This window comes from Pristiophorus japonicus, unplaced genomic scaffold (genome assembly GCF_044704955.1).
Source record: "Pristiophorus japonicus isolate sPriJap1 unplaced genomic scaffold, sPriJap1.hap1 HAP1_SCAFFOLD_58, whole genome shotgun sequence".
Classification (NCBI taxonomy): Eukaryota; Metazoa; Chordata; class Chondrichthyes; family Pristiophoridae; genus Pristiophorus; species Pristiophorus japonicus.
In genome coordinates, this window is record NW_027254488.1 from 3,007,226 (window position 1) to 3,027,300 (window position 20,075).

The 20,075-nt window shown below is 46.7% G+C and overlaps 1 non-coding gene across 1 annotated transcript; it reads left to right on the forward strand.

Moving 5' to 3' along the window:
• Positions 1-17,070: 17,070 nt before the first annotated feature.
• On the forward strand, positions 17,071-17,144 carry trnav-uac (transfer RNA valine (anticodon UAC)). The gene has a single exon. It is a non-coding gene; the product is annotated as a tRNA-Val (tRNA).
• Positions 17,145-20,075: the final 2,931 nt, after the last annotated feature.

Below are 20,075 nucleotides of genomic sequence, written 5' to 3' on the forward strand. Positions count from 1 at the left end.
GGGGAGCTTCGAGAGAGGCGGGAGTCGAGAGAGGCAGTGGCCTATAAAAGGCTCAGCAGTCCGGGGAGCGTCGAGAGAGGCGGGAGTCGAGAGAGGCGTGACTTGTGCAGCTCCAGCTGAGAGAAGTCAAAAAAGAAGTAGAAAGAAATCAAAAGGTGACGTCACAGCCAACGTGGTGAGTGATTGGCTGCTGATTGGTGAGTAGTTTTTCTTTTTCTTTATTAGTCAGTAACTTTTAACATTGTTGTCGGCAATTTAAGTGTATCTAAGGGTTAAGTCATGGCAGGACAGCTCGGTCATGTGATATGCTCCTCCTGTATCATGTGGGAACACGGGGACAATACCAGTGTCCCTGACGACTACATGTGCGGGAAGTGTGTCCACCTCCGGCTACTGACGGTCCGCGTTGCGGAGTTGGAGCTGAAGGTGGATTCACTCTGGAGCATCCACGATGCTGAGAATAACGTGAGTATCACGTGTAGCGAGTTGGTCTTACGGCAGGAGAAGGGTTATCAGCCAGTGAGGGAATGGAAGACCAGCAGGAAGAGTAGTGCAAGGAAGGTAGTGCAGGGGTCCCCTGTGGTCATCCCACTGCAAAACAGATACACTGCTTTGAGTGCTGTTGAGGGGGATGACTCATCAGGAGCGGGCAGCAGCAGCCAAGTTCATGGCACCGTGGCTGGCTCTGTTGCACAGGAGGGCAGGAAAAAGAGTGGGCGAGCGACAGTGATAGGGGATTCAATTGTAAGGGGAATAGATAGGCGTTTCTGCGGCCACAACCGAGACTCCAGGATGGTATGTTGCCTCCCTGGTGCAAGGGTCAAGGATGTCTCGTAGCGGGTGCAGGACATTCTAAAAAGGAAGGGAGAACAGCCAGTTGTCGTGGTGCACGTTGGTACCAATGACATAGGTAAAAAAAGGGATGAGTTCCTACGAAATGAATTTAAGGAGCTAGGAGCTAAATTAAAAAGTAGGACCTCAAAAGTAGTAATCTCGGGATTGCTACCAGTGCCACGTGCTAGTCAGAGGAGGAATCGCAGGATAGCTCAGATGAATACGTGGCTTGAGCAATGGTGCAACAGGGAGGGATTCAAATTCCTGGGGCATTGGAACCGGTTCTGGGGGAGGTGGGACCAGTACAAACCGGACGGTCTGCACCTGGGCAGAATCGGAACCAATGTCCTCGGGGGAGTGTTTGCTAGTGCTGTTGGGGAGGAGTTAAACTAATATGGCAGGGGGATGGGAACCAATGCAGGGAGATAGAGGGAAACAAAAAGGAGGCAAAAACAAAAGACAGAAAGGAGATGAGGAAAAGTGGAGGGCAGAGAAACCCAAGGCAAAGAACAAAAACGGCCATTGTACAGCAAAATTCTAAAAGGACAGAGGGTGTAAAAAAATCAAGCCTAAACGCTTTGTGTCTTCATGCAAGGAGTATCCGCAATAAGGTGGATGAATTAACTGTGCAAATAGATGTTAACAAATATGATGTGTTTGGGATTACGGAGACGTGGCTCCAGGATGATCAGGGCTGGGAACTCAACGTCCAGGGGTATTCAACATTCAGGAAAGATAGAATAAAAGGAAAAGGAGGTGGGGTAGCATTGCTGGTTAAGGAGGAAATTAAGGCAATAGTTTGGAAGGACATTAGCTTGGATGATGTGGAATCTATATGGGTGGAGCTGCAGAATACCAAAGGGCAAAAAACGTTAGTGGGAGTTGTGTACAGACCTCCAAACGGTAGTAGTGATGTTGGTGAGGGCATCAAACATGAAATTAGGGGTGCGTGCAATAAAGGTGCAGCAGTTATAATGGGTGACTTTAATATGCACATAGATTGGGTTGACGAAACTGGAAGCAATACGGTGGAGGAGGATTTCCTTGAGTGCATAAGGGATGGTTTTTTAGACCAATATGTCGAGGAACCAACTAGGGGGGAGGCCATCTTAGACTGGGTGTTATGTAATGAGAGAGGATTAATTAACAATCTCGTTGTGCGAGGCCCCTTGGGGAAGATTGACCATAACATGGTGGAATTCTGCATTGGGATGGAGAATGAAACAGTTAATTCAGAGACCATGGTCCAGAACTTAAAGAAGGCTAACTTTGAAGGTATGAGGCGTGAATTGGCTGGGATGGATTGGCAAATGATACTTAAGGGGTTGACTGTGGATGGGCAAAGGCAGACATTTAGAGACCGCATGGATGAACTACAACAATTGTACATTCCTGTCTGGCATAGAAATAAAAAAGGGAAGGTGGCTCAACCGTGGCTATCAAGGGATATCAGGGATAGTATTAAAGCCAAGGAAGTGGCATACAAATTGGCCAGAAATAGCAGCGAACCTGGGGACTGGGAGAAATTTAGAACTCAGCAGAGGAGGACAAAGGGTTTGATTAGGGCAGGGAAAATGGAGTATGAGAAGAAGCTTGCAGGGAACATTAAGACGGATTGCAAAAGTTTCTATAGATATGTAAAGAGAAAAAGGTTAGTAAAGACAAACGTAGGTCCCCTGCAGTCAGAATCAGGGGAAGTCATAACTGGGAACAAAGAAATGGCGGACCAATTGAACAAATACTTTGGTTCGGTATTTACGAAGGAGGACACGAACAACCTTCCGGTTATAAAAGGGGTCGGGGGGTCTAGTAAGGAGGAGGAACTGAGGGAAATCCTTATTAGCCGGGAAATTGTGTTGGGGAAATTGATGGGATTGAAGGCCGATAAATCCCCAGAGCCTGATGGACTGCATCCCACAGTACTTAAGGAGGTGGCCTTGGAAATAGTGGATGCGTTGACAGTCATTTTCCAACATTCCATTGACTCTGGATCAGTTCCTATGGAGTGGAGGGTAGCCAATGTAACCCCACTTTTTAAAAAAGGAGGGAGAGAGAAAACAGGGAATTATAGACCGGTCAGCCTGACATCGGTAGTGGGTAAAATGATGGAATCAATTATTAAGGATGTCATAGCAGTGCATTTGGAAAGAGGTGACATGATAGGTCCAAGTCAGCATGGATTTGTGAAAGGGAAATCATGCTTGACAAATCTTCTGGAATTTTTTGAGGATGTTTCCAGTAGAGTGGATAAGGGAGAACCAGTTGATGTGGTATATTTGGACTTTCAGAAGGCGTTCGACAAGGTCCCACACAAGAGATTGATGTGCAAAGTTAGAGCACATGGGATTGGGGGTAGTGTACTGACATGGATTGAGAACTGGTTGTCAGACAGGAAGCAAAGAGTAGGAGTAAATGGGTACTTTTCAGAATGGCAGGCAGTGACTAGTGGGGTACCGCAAGGTTCTGTGCTGGGTCCCAGCTGTTTACACTGTACATTAATGATTTAGATGAGGGGATTAAATGTAGTATCTCCAAATTTGCGGATGACACTAAGTTGGGTGGCAGTGTGAGCTGCGAGGAGGATGCTGTGAGGCTGCAGAGCGACTTGGATAGGTTAGGTGAGTGGGCAAATGCATGGCAGATGAAGTATAATGTGGATAAATGTGAGGTTATCCTCTTTGGTGGTAAAAACAGAGAGACAGACTATTATCTGAATGGTGACAGATTAGGAAAAGGGGAGGTGCAAAGAGACCTGGGTGTCATGGTACATCAGTCATTGAGGGTTGGCATGCAGGTGCAGCAGGCGGTTAAGAAAGCAAATGGCATGTTGGCCTTCATAGCAAGGGGATTTGAGTACAGGGGCAGGGAGGTGTTGCTACAGTTGTACAGGGCATTGGTGAGGCCACACCTGGTGTATTGTGTACAGTTTTGGTCTCCTAACCTGAGGAAGGACATTCTTGCTATTGAGGGAGTGCAGCGAAGGTTCATCAGACTGATTCCCGGGATGGCGGGACTGACCTATCAAGAAAGACTGGATCAACTGGGCTTGTATTCACTGGAGTTCAGAAGAATGAGAGGGGACCTCATAGAAACGTTTAAAATTCTGACGGGGTTAGACAGGTTAGATGCAGGAAGAATGTTCCCAATGTTGGGGAAGTCCAGAAACAGAGGTCACAGTCTAAGGATAAGGGGTAAGCCATTTTGGACCAAGATGCGGAGGTACTTCTTCAGCCAGAGAGTGGTGAACCTGTGGAATTCTCTACCACAGAAAGTCGTTGACGCCAATTCACTAAATATATTCAAAAAGGAGTTAGATGAGGTCCTTACTACTAGGGGGATCAAGGGATATGGCGAGAAAGCAGGAATGGGGTACTGAAGTTGAATGTTCAGCCATGAACTCATTGAATAGCGGTGCAGGCTAGAAGGGCCGAATGGTCTACTCCTGCACCTATTTTCTATGTTTTTATGTTTATAACGTGAAATAGATTACACCGGTGAGGAACTTACACCAAAGCTTTATAAATCCCTGCTTAGGCCTCAGTTGGATCCTGTTTGCAGTTCTGGGCACCACAATTTAGGAAGGATATCGAGGATTTGGAGAGAACATAAGAAATATATAAGAAACATTTTCTGTTGTTATTGAAAACACAAACACAGGTATTCATTGAAATCCCATCCGTAGGTGGCCACACACAGATTGAAGAGAGCCAGGGATACTGACAGAATCGGGAAACATCGGGAAATGGACAAGAGATATTGACAAGGACTAAAACCGCTTTGAGACCAGATAATTGCGGGAACCCCTGTGGTTAATGAAAGGGCTTTGGATGGTTGTTTTCCTGACACACTTGTAATGTGGGGAAAGATGTGCCCAAATCACCCCCACATGGACCTCAACTCTTTCAGAAGCAAGAGAGTGTGTAACCTGGGTATATAACATAAAGTAATGAGGTCCTTAACGATTAAAGCCCATTATTAATTCTCTCACACACTTCAATTATGTTTATGAAATGAATTGATGGAAACTTCAAGAACTGAACTTTAATGAGTTAAGGAACTTTAATCATTGATGAAGTTTTATCCCCTATCTGATTTTACACACACTGTATTTTAGGAGAGTGAGTTAAAATGCCCATCGCTCATGATACAAGGAACCTGGGGCTACTTTTAAAAAATGTATTCCACAGAAAAATATTCTCCAAAACAATGTTTCTCTCCGTGCTCAAACCGGGGATATTTCACATGTGTGGCGAACGTGATAACCGTTACATGACGGAAACCTCTGCTTACACCTCGAAAAAAAGCATCCTGCAGCGCTGCCTCACTTCCCCGCAGCAGATCAAAGCCGCAAACAAACCAATCGATTATTCCCACTTCCCCACCTCCACAGATACTGCCCGACCTGCTGAGTGTTTCCAGCATTTTCTGGGGTTGATGTGCGTCGCTTTCAATCTTTGAAATTTCACCAAGCAAAGAAACGGTCAATCGAACTGACCCTGTAAGCACTTTGTTCGCGTTTATTCACAGGAATATCTGCAGTCGGGAGCAGACAAGGAATTAAAACCGAATACCGTCTTCGGGACAATCACAATACTTCGTCACAGACAAGGCACCGGAAGGCTGGAAGGTAGATCACACCGGTTGTGGGAGAGCTGGTTGGCAGTGACATGGAAGTGTCTGCAGTGTGCGGCACCAGACTGCTTCCATACATCCACACTGAATGTCCACCCTTTATTTGGGAAAAGTACAACTGAGAGTGGACAAGTTCCATCCCGGTAGGAGCAATCTGAAGGTTTAACTGACTGACACCCTGGTTTTGGATGTCGTGCAGTGTGCACTTGCGTCAGTCTCTGTGACGCAATGGTTTAGCGCGTTGGGCTATTAACCTAAAAGTTGGTGGTTCAAGCCCACCCAGAAGTGAAGTTTTTAACTGTGTTTTCCCTGAGGATTCGGTGCTGCACGGTTCCAGTTTGTTATTGCGCGTTTTGACTGCACAAACATATTCCGCAAACATTACCAGCTGTGCTGTTATCCAGTGAGTTCCCACTCCAATACATTTATGAGCATTCAGTTCAAGTGTAGAGTTTGAGTGTATACAGAACTGTACAGTGATATCAGAAAATTTTACAAGGTTGTGGGACATTGTGTTTTGTTAATGTTGAACCACGAATATGAATCAATCCATTTTTTCCAATATTTAATTGAGCAAGTTTTCAAAATGTTTCCACCCAATTTTGAACCAGGAACTTTTCGCGTGTGAGGCAAATGTGACAACCACTACACTACGGAAACACTGCATTTGAAGTAATGTTCGGAACATAACCAGAGCTTTAACCTACACAGCTGGACTATACTTCAGGAGCTGGTTTTACGAGAATAGAAAGACGGTGCTATATTTAGGAAGGCTGTGAGTGTAGTAGGAATTGATCCAGTGTTTCCCAGACTTTACACATAGGAACAGGAGCTGGCTATTTAGCAGCGAGTGGTTAGGATCTGGAATGTACTGGAGGCAGACTCAATCTTATCTTTCAAACAGGAGTTGGATAAGTGTCTGAAGGAAAAACAATTGCAGGCCTCAGGGGAAAGGGCGGGGGAGTGGGACTCGCTGAGAGTCGGCACGGGCTCGACGGGCCGAATGGCCTTCCGTTCTGTAACCATTCCATGATTCTATAAGTTAGTGGCACATTTCATAGTGTGGGTGCAAGCAGAACATTGCAAAGGGACATGGATTGAGTCGGCAAAACAAGAAGCATCTGATTCAGGAGATTCGGCGGGGTGTGGAAATTCGGGAGTTTAATGAATTTGAAAGGAACATTTTTGTTTTGTGCAGTTTTGGTCAGAGAAATGTTTGTGAAAGGAATTTTTTGCACAGAGGAAAGCAGCATTTAATCTTCTGCCTTAACACTTCTTTCTGTGTGTCGGGGTCACATTTCTTTTCGATGTCATTCTTCCAGAATTGATATTTCATTTGCTGTTTCACAATAACCAGACCATTGCTCTAAAGTCAGTCGCACTGTTTCCCCAGTCTCCTGTTGATGTTACCAGCAATGAACATTTTAAATCAGATCCCTAAAGCACAGTGTGTAAAATGGGACATGTTTTAACAATTAACGTGGGGCTCACACCCCTGAATCCAAGATTAAGATTCTCATGCTCGACCGATTGACCTCGCCGGGCTTCTGCCAAATGCACCTTTTTGTCGCTGATTGCAGCCAGGCGCCTGTTGGCTCCGCCCCAGATGGTTAAACTTGCTGTCGAGAAACTGACAGGATCCTCTTGAATGGTGGACCAGGCTCGAGGGGCCGAAAGGCCTACTCCGGCACCGAATCCTTACATGTTTATGATCTTATAACTTTTCACAGGAGAACAAACTCGCCCCTGAGCATGCATGAGGAGAAAGCTCCAGAAAATATTCCCACCCGGTGAGCTGTCGCTTGTAACTGTAAAGTCCTGACCCTGCAGTACAGACTCAGACGAGGCACATGCTGAAGTCAAGGTCACTCTGGACCTGCACCTTTATTTCACAGCTCTCATGTGCCACACTTGCCTGAGACATGCCTTTATATACCTGTGTGGAACAAGTATGCAGTGTCTCCTGCAAGTGCACCTCTGGTGGTAACGTATGCTTGTGGTTACAGGTCATATATAGCATGGTAAGATACAGTTATATACAGTAGTGTGAGATACATGACATCAAACTCCCCCAAGGTCTTATTGTCTTTATAGATTCAGACTCTCAGGTGGTCTACGCTCTCGCGTGGAGCGTCTTAGTTGTGGTTCAGTTGTTTGCCTTGGTGCCTGTTTTTCTTTCAGTGTGATTGCTGGTATCTCGCCTGGGCTGTCTGTTGAGACTGCCCTTTCCTCAGGTTGTTCCCTCTGTCTGCCCACCAGGTGTGGTGTGAGTTCCATACTGTAGTCTGCCTATCATCCTGCAGTATTGTTGGTGAATCTACTTTTTACTTGGTCTACATGCCTCCGACAGGTTTGGCGATTGTCCATTTGTACAACCAGTAGCCTGTTTCCTTCCTTGCCTGTTACTGTCCCTGGACTTCATTTGGGACCCCTGCCATAGTTTAGCACAAACACTTTGTCCCCTATCTCATTCCACCTGCCCCTCAAATTTAGGTCATGGTACTCAGTTAGCTTCCGGCGCTTAGCCTCAACAATTTAATGCATGTCTGGGAGGATTAATGAGAGCCTGGTCTTTAAGGTTAATTTCATCAATAGTTGCGCGGGGGGAACCCCAGTCAACGAATGTGGACGAGATCTGTATGCCAGCAGCAGTCGCGACAGGCGGCTCTGCAGCGTGGGACCTTGGATTCTGAGCATGCCTTGTTTAATGATCTGCACTGCTTGCTCCGCCTGGCCATTGGAGGCCGGCTTTAACGGTGCCGTCTTAACGTGATTTATGCTGTGGTCAACTATAAATTCTTGAAATTCTGCGCTAGTGAAGCACGGACCATTATCACTGACCAATATGTCAGGAATTACGTGCATTGCAAACATGGTTCTCAGGCTCTCCACAGTGGTGGAGGTAGTGCTCGAGTTTAAAATGGTGAACTCGATCCATTTTGAAAATGCATCAACGGCTACGAGGAACATTTTGCCCATGAATGGGGCCGCATAGTCTACATGCACCCGCGACCACGGTTTTTGTGAGCCAGGGCCAGGGGCTTAGGGGGGCCTCCCTGGGGGCATTACTGAGTTGGGCACAAATGGTGCACCGACGGATGCAGAGCTCCAAGTCCGCGTCAATGCTAGGCCACCAGACGTGGGATCTGGCTATGGCCTTCATTAGGACGATCCCCGGGTGCTCGCGGTGGAGCTCCCGGACAAACGCCTCTCAGCCTCGCAAGGGCATAACTACTCGGCTGCCCCACTTCAGGCAGTCTGCCTGTAGTGATAGTTCATGCCTGCGCCTATGGAAAGGTTTGATCTCCTCGGGGCAGGCATCGCGGCTTTCTGCCCTGTCACCAGTTAAAACGCATCTTTCGTCCAGGCTCTGATTTGGTGCGACATCATGGGCGAACCTGTGGATTCAAAGGCACTGATTGCCATGACCATCTCACAGTCCTGTTCGTCCGAACCTTCTGTGGTCGCCAGGGGTAGCCTGCTAAGCGCATCGGCACAGTTGTCTGTGCCTGGTCTGTGCCTTATTGTGTAGTCGTAAGACACCAGCATGAGTGCCCACCGCTGAATGCGTGCCGAGGCTTTGGCGTTTATTGCCTTGCACTCAGATCGCAGGGACGTGAGGGGTTTGTGGTTGGTTTCTACCCCGAACTTGGCCACGAAAAGGCATTGGTGCATCTTTTTGACATCGTACACGCACGCGAGCTCCTCCTTCTCAACCATACCGTACCCGCACGCCGCCCGCGAAAGTGACCTGGAGGCATAAGCAATAGGTTGTAATTTACCCGCATCATTGACATGCTGTAAAACGCACCCGACCCCGTACGCTGACGCATCACATGTAAGAACTAACTTTTTACCTGGGTCAAAAAAGGCTAAAACACTGTTGGAACATAGAAGATTGAGTTCTTTATTGAAGGCGCGTTCTTGGGCGTCCCCCCAAAACCAATCGCACCCCTTTCTGAGTAACATGTGGAGAGGCTCCAGCAGCGTGCTCAAGTTCTGCATAAAGTTCCCAAAGTAATTGAATAGCCCGAGAATGGCGGGCAGTTCCGAGATATTCCAGGGCCTGGGTGCCAGACGAATTGCTTCGGTTTTTGATTCTGTTGGGCAGATTCCATCAGCGGCAATCCTTCTGCCCAAAAATTCAACCTCAGGCGCGAGAAACAGACACTTGGATTTCTTAACTCTTAGGCCTACTCGATCCAATCGACTTAGTACTTCCTGCAAATTGCAGAGATAGGAGTCGGTGTCCCTGCCCGTGATGAGTATGTCATCTTGAAACACAACCTTCCCCAGGATGGACTTGAGCAGACTCTCCATGTTGCGCTGGAATATAGCAGCTGCCGACCTGATGCCGAATGGGCATCGATTGTACATAAAAAGGCCTCGATGTGTGTTGATGGTGGTGAGTAGCTGAGACTCTTCGGTCAGTTCTTGCATCATATACGCAGATGTAAGATCTAGTTCCGAGAAAAGTTTTCCTCCAGCCAACGTGGCAAATAAGTCCTCTGCTCTGGGCAGCGGGTATTGGTCCTGCAGGTAGACTCTGCTTATGGTAGACTTGAAATCCCCACAGATTTGTACGGATCCATCAGGCTTCATGACGGGGATGATGGGACTTGACCAGTCGCTAAATTCCACGGATGAGATAATGCCTTCCCGCAGGTCCAGTTCGTGTTCAATCTTTTCCCTCATCACATAAGGCACAGCTCTAGCCTTGTGATGGACCGGTCTGGCATCCTGTGTGAGGTAGATTTTAACTTTAGCCCCTTTGAAGGTACCCACACCTGGCTGAAAGAGATGTTCAAAACGACTTAGAACTGCAGAGTAGTGTGAGATACATGACAGTAAGGTGAACGTGTGAACGGCCACACTGCGGAAACATCTCCACCTTCAGCACCAGGTCAGACGGAGATGCTGAGCGAGCAGGTGAACTGCAGGATCCCACTTTTTAGGAGCTGATCGTAGTGCCAAGCAAATGAGTTTTGCTTAATGACTAAAAATAAAAGGTGCTAGAAGTGGGATTCAAACCCACACTTTCAGAGCAGACTGAACACAACAGCTTAGACCGCTCGGCTGTCCTGACTATCCAGTGCTGTATATGGCCACCTGCAGGTTGATTTTGAACTTTTGTGTCTTGTCACAAGAAATAAATGAGGGCAACAGGTGTTTCTCTGACTGACACCGGGGAAACAGTGAGACAGACCTTGGAGCAAGGGTCTGGTTATTGCCAAACAGCAAAGAAAATATTAATTCCGGGATTACCCAAAAGACCTCGATGTGATTTGAACACACAACCTTTTAATCTGGAGTCAGACGCACTACCGTTGCGCCACAAGGCCTACACAGGGAGATTGAGGTGTTCGTCTATATGAAGATTCCGCAATACAAGGGGCTTCAATATCCCTGCCCATTCCCACCAGGTATCAGAAGAAGCGCTCACCTGCCAGTCACCGTATGTTTTTTGTTTAACTTTTGTGTTGTTTTCACAGGAAAGCATCATTAATTAACCCATCATCTTCTTTTGTACAATGAAAGAAATGCTGACTGAGGGACAGTCGATACTTCAATCATTTGTTCTGTGCTTTGCATGTTAACTGTTCAACCATATCCCATTTTACACACTGTGTTTTAGGAGTCTGGTTCAAAATCCTCATCGCTGGCGACACCAGGAATCTGGTGCAACTTTTGTCAAATTTAACAGCACCGGTTATTCCGACACGCCAATGTTCCCCGGTGGATCCATTTTCTCTCGCTAAAAGTTATCTATTTATTGGTGAAATAAAGAGCAATTAAGGAATAAGGGAGCCCTTTTGCTAGGAGTATAAATAGCAAATAAAAACAGCAAATGCTTGAAATCTCAACAGGTCAGTTAGCATTTGCCAGGAGACGAGACTCGTCTCTGATTGTTCCCTTATCGGAAATTTCAACATAATGTTCCCGCCCTGGATCGAACCGGTGACCTTTCATGTGTAAAGCAAACGTGATAAGCGCGACACTAGGGAAACCTCTGGCACAGTGACCTCAACAGACGGGAGCTGACCAGTGAGCTCCCTCTGTGCTGGTCACCACTGATTTTTAATGTGGAAGCAAGTCATCCTCAACTCCAGGGATTACCTAAGAAGAGAGGAGGATCAGGAATGTATAGGCTCACCTTTAACAACTTCTGTCCCACACTGAAAGTTCTCAATCCTTCTCCTCCGCTGCCCTTTACAGAAATGTCACGGATCACCCAGCCACCGTGTTCACTTCCACATCCTCACAGTGGGGCCACAGAGGCTCCTACCGTCTCCCCGCCATCAGCGAACTCGCTCAATTTACAAAATTAAACCCGGGACACGTGTCCGGCAAAGGGTAGGAGAAGCGGGAGAGTGTGTAAGCTCGTTCTGTAACAGATAGTAGTGGGGTTATTAACGGCGATGACAGCAATCATTAATCCTCTCACACACCTCAATTATGTTTCTGCGATGAACTGATTGAGAATGGAAAGGGTTAATGCTCGGGATCTTAACCACTCAACCAGGGAACAGCTTCGATAATTTGTATCAATATAAAAAGATATATTTATATATGAACCTGAATATCAACGGCTAGCTGTCTAGACCTCATTGCACAATGGTAGTGAATCTAACTTTGAGTGAGAGAAATTGTTCCACAGTGACACCCATTTCATCTTTTAAACACTAGAAACTGAGACAGGGGGAATAAATAGAGAAATAAAAGCACAGGGATACAGACAAGAGGAAGAGAGAAGGGAAAATACTGTCCCCACACAGAACTAATGCAGAAACCCCTCTGCTGCGCTCGGGGTGGCCACCCACAGCCTGGATACACTAACATCCCAACAGCTCATTGACTGTCGGAGTGGGACCGTGCGGCGCTTCAGAAGACAGGTCGAAAAAGCAAAGTCACTGATTCGGTCTCATGTGCTTCTCTAATCAAGAGTAGCCACACACAAAAACTTGCTTTTATAATGGCTATACATTACCTTTATGATTGTCAAGCAGTTGGTTCGTTGATCGAAAGGCATGACTTTAGCTGTGTCGAAGTTGAATGAAATTTGCGAGAAGTCCTGTGTTCCAATCCTGGAGGAGTCCATTATTTTCACGGCGAGTTTTGAAATTGCATAGAAATTTTGCAAAGAAGGACTTGCATTTCTGCAGTGCCTTTCAGGAACTCATGTCGTCCCAAAGCGCTTTAGAGCCGGTGATTTGTGTTTGAAGTGTTGTAGTGTGGGGAAAGATATGCCCAAATCACCCCACACAAACCTCAACTCTTTGCGAAGGAGTTCGGTGCAAATAATCAGGTACCTCAGGGACTTGGACTTTCTTTGAATGAGTTCTGCTTGTACCTGCATTCAAGCTTGAAACAGCAACTGGGCTTCCATCTCACGGGAGCAGCGTGTAGCGGTTAGCGAGTAGGTGACGAGGTTTGGGGTTGATGTGCGTCGCTTCCAATCTTTGAAATTTCACCAAGCAAAGAAATGGTGAATCCAACTGTCCCTGTAATCCTTTTGTTCAGGTTTAATCACAGGAATATCCGCAGTCAGGAGCTGAAAAGGAATTAAAACCTAATACTGGCTTCGGGACAATCAGAATACTTCGTTACAGACAAGGCACCGGAAGGCTGGAAGGTAGATCACACCGGTTGTGGGAGAGCTGGTTGGTGGTGACATGGAAGTGTCTGCAATGTGCGGGATCAGACTGCTTCCACACATCCACAATGAATGTCCCACCCTTTATTTGGGAAAAGTGCAACTGAGAGTGGACAAGTTCCAACTGGTTGGAGCAATCTGAAGCTTTAACTGACGGACTCCCTGGTTTGGGATGTCTTGCAGTATACACTTGCGTAAGTCTCTGTGGCGCAATGGGTTAGCGTGTTCGGTTGTTAACCAAAAAGTTGGTGGTTTAAGCCCTCTCAGGGACTTCAACTGTTTTCCCCGAGGATACTGTGCCGCACAGTTCCAGGTTGTCATTGTGTGCTTTGGTGTCACGAATATATTCTGCAAACATTACCAGCTGTGCTGTTATCCAGTGAGTTCCCACTCCAATACTTTTATGAGCATTCAGTTCAAGTGTCGAGTTTGAGTGCATACAGAACTGAACATAGATATCAGAAAATTTAACAAGGCTGTGGGACATTGTGTTTTGTTTATATTGAAACATTAATATGAATAAATCCATTTTTTCTAATATTTAATTAAACGGGTTTTCAAAATGTTTCCGCCCAGTTTCGAACCAAAGATCATTTGCGGGTGAAGAAAATGTGACAACCACTACATTACGGAAACACTGCAATTGAAGTGATGTTAGGAACCTAACCAGAGCTTTCACCTTCACAGCTGGCCTACACTTCAGGAGCTGGTTTTATGAGAATAGAAAGACGGTGCTATATTTAGGAAGTCTGAGAGTGAGGCAGGAATTGATCTCGTGTTTCCCAGACTTTACACATAGGAACAGGAGATGACCATTTAGCAGCGAGTGGTTAGATCTGGAATGCACGGCTTGAAAGGGTGGTGGAGGCAGACTCAATCGTATCTTTCAAACGGAAGTTGGATCAGTGTCTGAAGGAACAACAATTGCAGGGCTACGTTAAAAAGGCGGGGGAGTGGGACTCGCTGAGAGTCGGCACGGGCTCGACGGGCCGAATGGCCTTCCGTGCTGAAACCATTCCATGATTCTATAAGTTAGCGGCACATTTCATAGTGTGGGTGGAAGCAAAACATTGCAAAGGGACATGGATTGAGTCGGCAAAACTAGAGGCATCTGATTCAGGAGATTCTGGTGAAGCGGAAATTCGGGAGTTTAATGACTTTGAAACGAACATTTTTGTTTTGTGCAGCTTCGGTCAGAGAAATGTTTGTGAAAGGAATTTTTTGCAGAAAGGGATGCAGCATTTCATCTTCTGTCTTAACACTTCTTTCTGGGTGTCGGGTCACATTTCCTTTCGATGTTATTCTTCCAGAATGTGTATTTTCTTTGGTATTTCACAATAACCAGACCCTTGCTCTAAAGTCAGTCTCACTGTTGCCCCAGTCTCCTGTTGATGTTACCAGCAATGAACATTTTGAACCAGACCCCGAAAGCAGTGTGTAAAATGGTTTATGGTTTAAGAGTTAAATTGCAGAGCATAGATAAATTATCCAATTATGGACTCTCCTTCAGTTAGAATTTCTTTATTTGTGCAAAAGAAGATCATCGGTTAATTAACGATGTATTCCCGTGAAAGCAACATAAAATGTAGTTAAAAAGTAATCAACAAACTTGGTGTTCGAACCCGAGAAACTGAGATTAAAAATCTCACGCTGTGTCAACTGAGCTCGCTGTGCTTCTGCTAAAGCAAACGTTTTTGTCACTGATTGCAACCATGCGCCTGTTGGCTCCGCCCCAGATGTTTAAACTTGATGTCGAAGAACTGCCAGGATCTTCTTGAATGGTGGACCAGGCTCGAGGGGCCGAATGGCCTACTCCGGTTCCTAATCCTTACATGTTTATGATCATATGATCTTCCACAGGAGAACAATCTCGCCCTGAGCATGCATGAGGAGAAAGTTCCAGAAAATATTCCCACTGGGTGAACTTTCGCGTGTGAGGCGAACATGTTAACCGCTACACTGCGGAAACATCTCCACTTTCAGCACCCGGTCAGACGGAAATGTTAAGTGAGCAGGTGAACTGCTGAATCCCACTTTTAAGGAGCTGGCCGTGGTGCCAAGCAAATGAGTTTTGCTTAATGACTAAAAATAAGAAAAGGGATTTGAAACCGCGCTTTAAGAGCAGACTGCAAACTGAACGAAGCACCTTCGACGGCTCGGCCATCCAGACTGCACGTTCATTTAAATTTTGAACTTTTGTGTCTTGTTGCATGAAGTAAATGAGGGCATCTGGCAATTCTGTGCCTGACACCGGGGAAACAGTGAGACAAACATTGGAGCAAGTGTCAGGTTATTGCCAAACAGCAAAGAAGTTTGCAACTTTTGAAGAACAATGATCCCGACATGATTTGAATACACAGCCTTCTGATCTGGAGTCAGACACACTACCGTTGCACCACGAGGTCTACATTGCAAATTGTCCATATTTGGAAACAGGAAGGTTCCTGAAACACAGTTTCATTGACCCTGCATTGGTGCAATGAAAGGGCTTCAAATTCCCCGGCCACTCCCAGCGTGGGTCAGACAGCATCAGAAGCAGTGCCCACCTGTCACTCACCCTCTCACGCCCGCATTCATCACCTGCTGCCCGCGGAGTGCAGCAAATCCAGTTCATCATCATCATCGGCAGTCCCTCGAAGAGAGGATGACTTGCTTCCTCGCCAAAAAAGGATGAGTTCACAGGTGTTTCAATATTCCAGGCCCTGAAATGTATGTTGAAGGGTGGAAGATGCCTGTGCGTGGATTTTTTTTAACGTGTGATGGCCGTTGCACCCCAGCCATCACACGGGCTTGACAGAGCGAGGTATTCGTCCAGTGGAAAGGGTTAAACAAGACGACTGGAGACCAGTTCTGCTGCACGGACCCAGTGTGCACACATATCGCAGTGTGGGCTGGCCCGTGCTGCCTCTGGGCCCCTGGCCCTGAACTCACGCCGCCCCTGGGCCCCGATCACATCCCTCCACAGTCTCTCGCCGCTCCTTCGCCCCGATCTCGCCGCTCCTGCTGTATCTGCCCACGCTCCAATCACCGACCTGGACCTTGATGACGTCACACTTCGCTGCCGCCGCCCTCCTGCACCAGCTCGCACTGTTCCCTGGAGTCGTCTCCCGGGACCTCCAAGCTGCTCCCAGGGCCGCTCGCCGTTCCATTTATGGCCCCGACCTGCCGCTGGTGTTCTCCCGTTAGTGTATCCAGGCTGTGGGTGGCCACCCCGAGCGCAGCAGAGGCGTTTCTGCATTAGTTCTGAGTGTAGACAGTATCTTTCCCCTTCTTTCTTCCTCTTGTCGATATCCCTGTGCTTTTATTTCTCTATTTATTCCCCCTGTATCAGTTTCTAGTGTTTAAAAGGGAACAAAAGATGAAATGGGTTTCATTGTGGAACAATTTACTTCACTCAAAGTTAGATGCACTGCTGTTCGCCATGAGGTGAAGGTAGCTAGCCGTTGATATTCAGGTTCTTATATAAATATATATAAGTATATCAACATCTATCATAACTGTTCCCTGGTGGTCGAGGGGTTAAGATCCGCCGCACTTACCTGGTAACGATACTCGATCAATTCATCGCATAAAAATAATTGAGGTCTGTGAGACGATTAATAATTGCTGTAAGCACCATGAATACCAATACTTTCTGTGATAGACCGAGCTTCCAGACTATCTGGCTTCGCCTGCCCTTTGCAGGGCACGTGTTCCGGGTTTAATTTTGTAAATTGGGTGAGTTCACCGATCGCGGGGAGATGGTAGGGGCCTCTGTGGCCCCACTGTGAGGATGTGGAAGTGAACACGGTGGCTGGTGATCCGTGACATTTCTGTAAAGGGCAGTGGAGGAGAAGGATTGAGAACTTGCAGTGTGGGACAGAAGTTGTTTCAGGTGAGCCTCCTCATTCCTGATCAGCGCAGAGGGAGCTCACTGGTCAGCTCCCCTCTGTTGGGGTTGTTGTACCAGTGGTTTCTGTAGTGTAGTGGTTATCATGTTTGCTTTACATGCAAAAGGTCCCTGGTTCGATTCCCGGCAGAATTATTTTGTTTAAACTTGCCAAATGGGAACAATCGGAGGCGAGTTGAGTCTCCTGGCAAATGCTGCCTGATTTGCTGAGATTTGCAGAATTTGCTGTTTTTATTTGCTATTTATTCTCCTGGCAAAAGGGCTCCCTTATTCCTGAATTGCTCTTTATTTAACCAATAAATAGATAACTTTCAGTGAGAGAAAACGGATCCACCGGGGACCTTTTGCGTGTGAGGCCAACGTGACATCCGCGACACTGCAGCCCATCAAAGGGCGAGAAACCACTGAATATAAAGGATGAGCTCACAAATATCAGGGGCAGTGCAGTCTGGTCAACGTCAAACCCTTCTTTCGTATTCAGCAATGGCATGAACGGGAGTCAGACGCCACAAAGTTTAATTAAAGACACAAATACAAGTAACACTTCTAAATCTTTTCACTGTAAAATTTTTTTACTTTATTTGAAATCCTGCTGCATTGAATCTGAAAATGAGCACCGTAGGATTTTATCTTCACTGCTGATTCTATTTTCTGTGCACGGTCGGAATAACCGGTGCTGTTAAATTTGACAAAAGTTGCCCCAGATTCCTGGTGTCATCAGCAATAAAGATTTTGAACCAGACTCCTAAAATACAGTGAGTAAAATGGGTCAACATGCATAAGAACATAAGAAGATAAGAAATAGGAGCAGTTGTCGACCATACGCCCCTCGAGCCTGCTCCGACATTTAATACGATCATGGCCGATGCGATCATGGACTCAGGTCCACTTCCCTGCCCGCTCCCCAAAGCACAGGACAAATGATTGAAGTATCGACTCTCCCTCAGTTAGCATTTCTTTCATTGTGCAAAAGAAGGTGAGGGGTTAATTAATGATGCTTTCCCGTGAAAACAATACAAAAGTTTAAGAAAAAAACATACGGTGACTGGCAGGTGAGCGCTGCTTCTGATACCTGGTGGGAATGGGCGGGGATTTTAAAGCCCCTTGTATTGTGAAACCTTCATATCGCCGAACATCTCAGACTTCATGTGTGGACCTTGTCAGGCAATGGTAGCACGCCTGACTCCAAATCGAAAGGTTGTGTGTTCTAATCATGGTGGGATTGCATTTATTTTCAACATTGTTCTTCCAGAAAATATTTTCTTTGCTGTTTGGCAATAACCAGACCATTGCTCCAAGGTCTGTCTCACTGTTTCCCCGGTGTCAGGCAGAGATACGCCTGCTGCCCTCATTTATTTCATGTGTCAGGACACAAAAGTTCAAAATCAACCTGCAGGTGGCCACATCTAGCATCGAATACTCAGGGTGGCGGAGCGGTTTAAAGTGCTGTGCTCAGATCGCAGTTTCCTCTGGAGGTGCATGTTCGATTTTGACATTTCTTATTTTTAATCATTTAGTGAAACTCTTTGTTTGACACCACGACCAACTCCTTAAAAGTGGGATTCTGCAGTCCACCTGCTCGCTTCACATTTCTGTCTGACCAGGTGCTGAAAGTGGAGATGTTTCCGCAGTGTCGCGCTTAACACGTTCACCTCACAAGCGAAAGCACCCTGGCCGAGAATATTTTCTGGAGCTTTTTCCTCACACATGCTCAGGGGCGCGTTCTGTCCTGAACACACAAGCTAAAGTGCTGAGTTCATTGCCCATGTTGTTAGCAGCCTGCCAGTGAATCTGTTTAAGATGTTCAAACAGATTCCTGACAAAGCTGTCCCGGCTCGCTTCCCGGAGACACCGTGGTCACCAGTGCCCCAGTTTCAGTGGGTCAGCCCCCGGAGGTTGGCCATCCGTTAGAGAATACCCAAGATCAGGGATCAGTCTACGGACAGGGATCCCCAGCCGGCAGCCTTCGGCGGTGAGGGACTCAGAGGAGAGGTCGTGGTGGACCAGCCACGAACTGAGAGTCCCCAGCCTACAGCCCCCGGCTGTGCAGAATCCTCAGTTAATGAAATGAACTCAGCATCCACACCTAAAGGGGGAGTGTGTTGTTGCCCCAGAGGGGCCATTCCCCCGATAATGTGGGACTCAGGCACACCTCCAGTCAGAACACTCTGGGTCCTGCGGTACAGACCGCCTTACCGCCGGCCACACAGGCAAACCAGAGGCTGAATAAGGGAAGGAGAAGAACAGGGATTAACTTGGCCAGTCGGAGACGGGTGGCAGATGTATATAATAGCACGATATGAGTTTAAGAATGTTGAAGAGTTCCAGTTTTAAATTAAGATTTTAGAAATTTCAGGTCACCACAACCTCACGAGGAATCCATGGGTAAAGAAGTAGTGAGAGGAATAAGATCGGTTATGAAGGAGTTGTGGCCGGCAGCGTAAGGGGTGGTTTGCAGGGGGTCAGCTTTCCCTTCTGACCTTACATGAGCGGTTGCGAATCGCTCACTGACCCTTGGTTCTCGACACTGGAATTATGAAGGGACTGTAAAAGACATGGACAGACAATCGGTTTCAAGGTAGGAAGAAGGTATGGCTTTATTGTGTTTATAAAGAAGTAAAAGGCACACCTTTAATAACACACACAGACCAATACACACTGATGGGTACAACACATTGAATAAATTGTCAAATTACAGCCTGTGGGGAAAAGAATACAGCTTAAACTCTAAATGGAGTAAATAGGAGAATGCAGATACATTTACACAAGTTATCCCAGCCTCCCACCTCCCAATTCCCCTAACTAACTAAGTTATAGCTCTGAGGGTTCAGGGGCTATGCTCACCAATCCCTTTAGACAGTTGCCGGTGATTCACGGTTTCGGGGTTTGCTGCACTTGGCTTTCTAGGCGAGCCGTAACCCGGACAGAGGAGAGGACTTCGGACTGCGTAGTCTTCGGTTGGGGTGCGTCCGTTGATGCGCTAAGTTGCGTTTTGGATGTATGGGGTAAGTACCCACTTTCTTTGGTTAGGAATAGTTTTAGTTAGTCCCTTTTGGTAATTTCTCC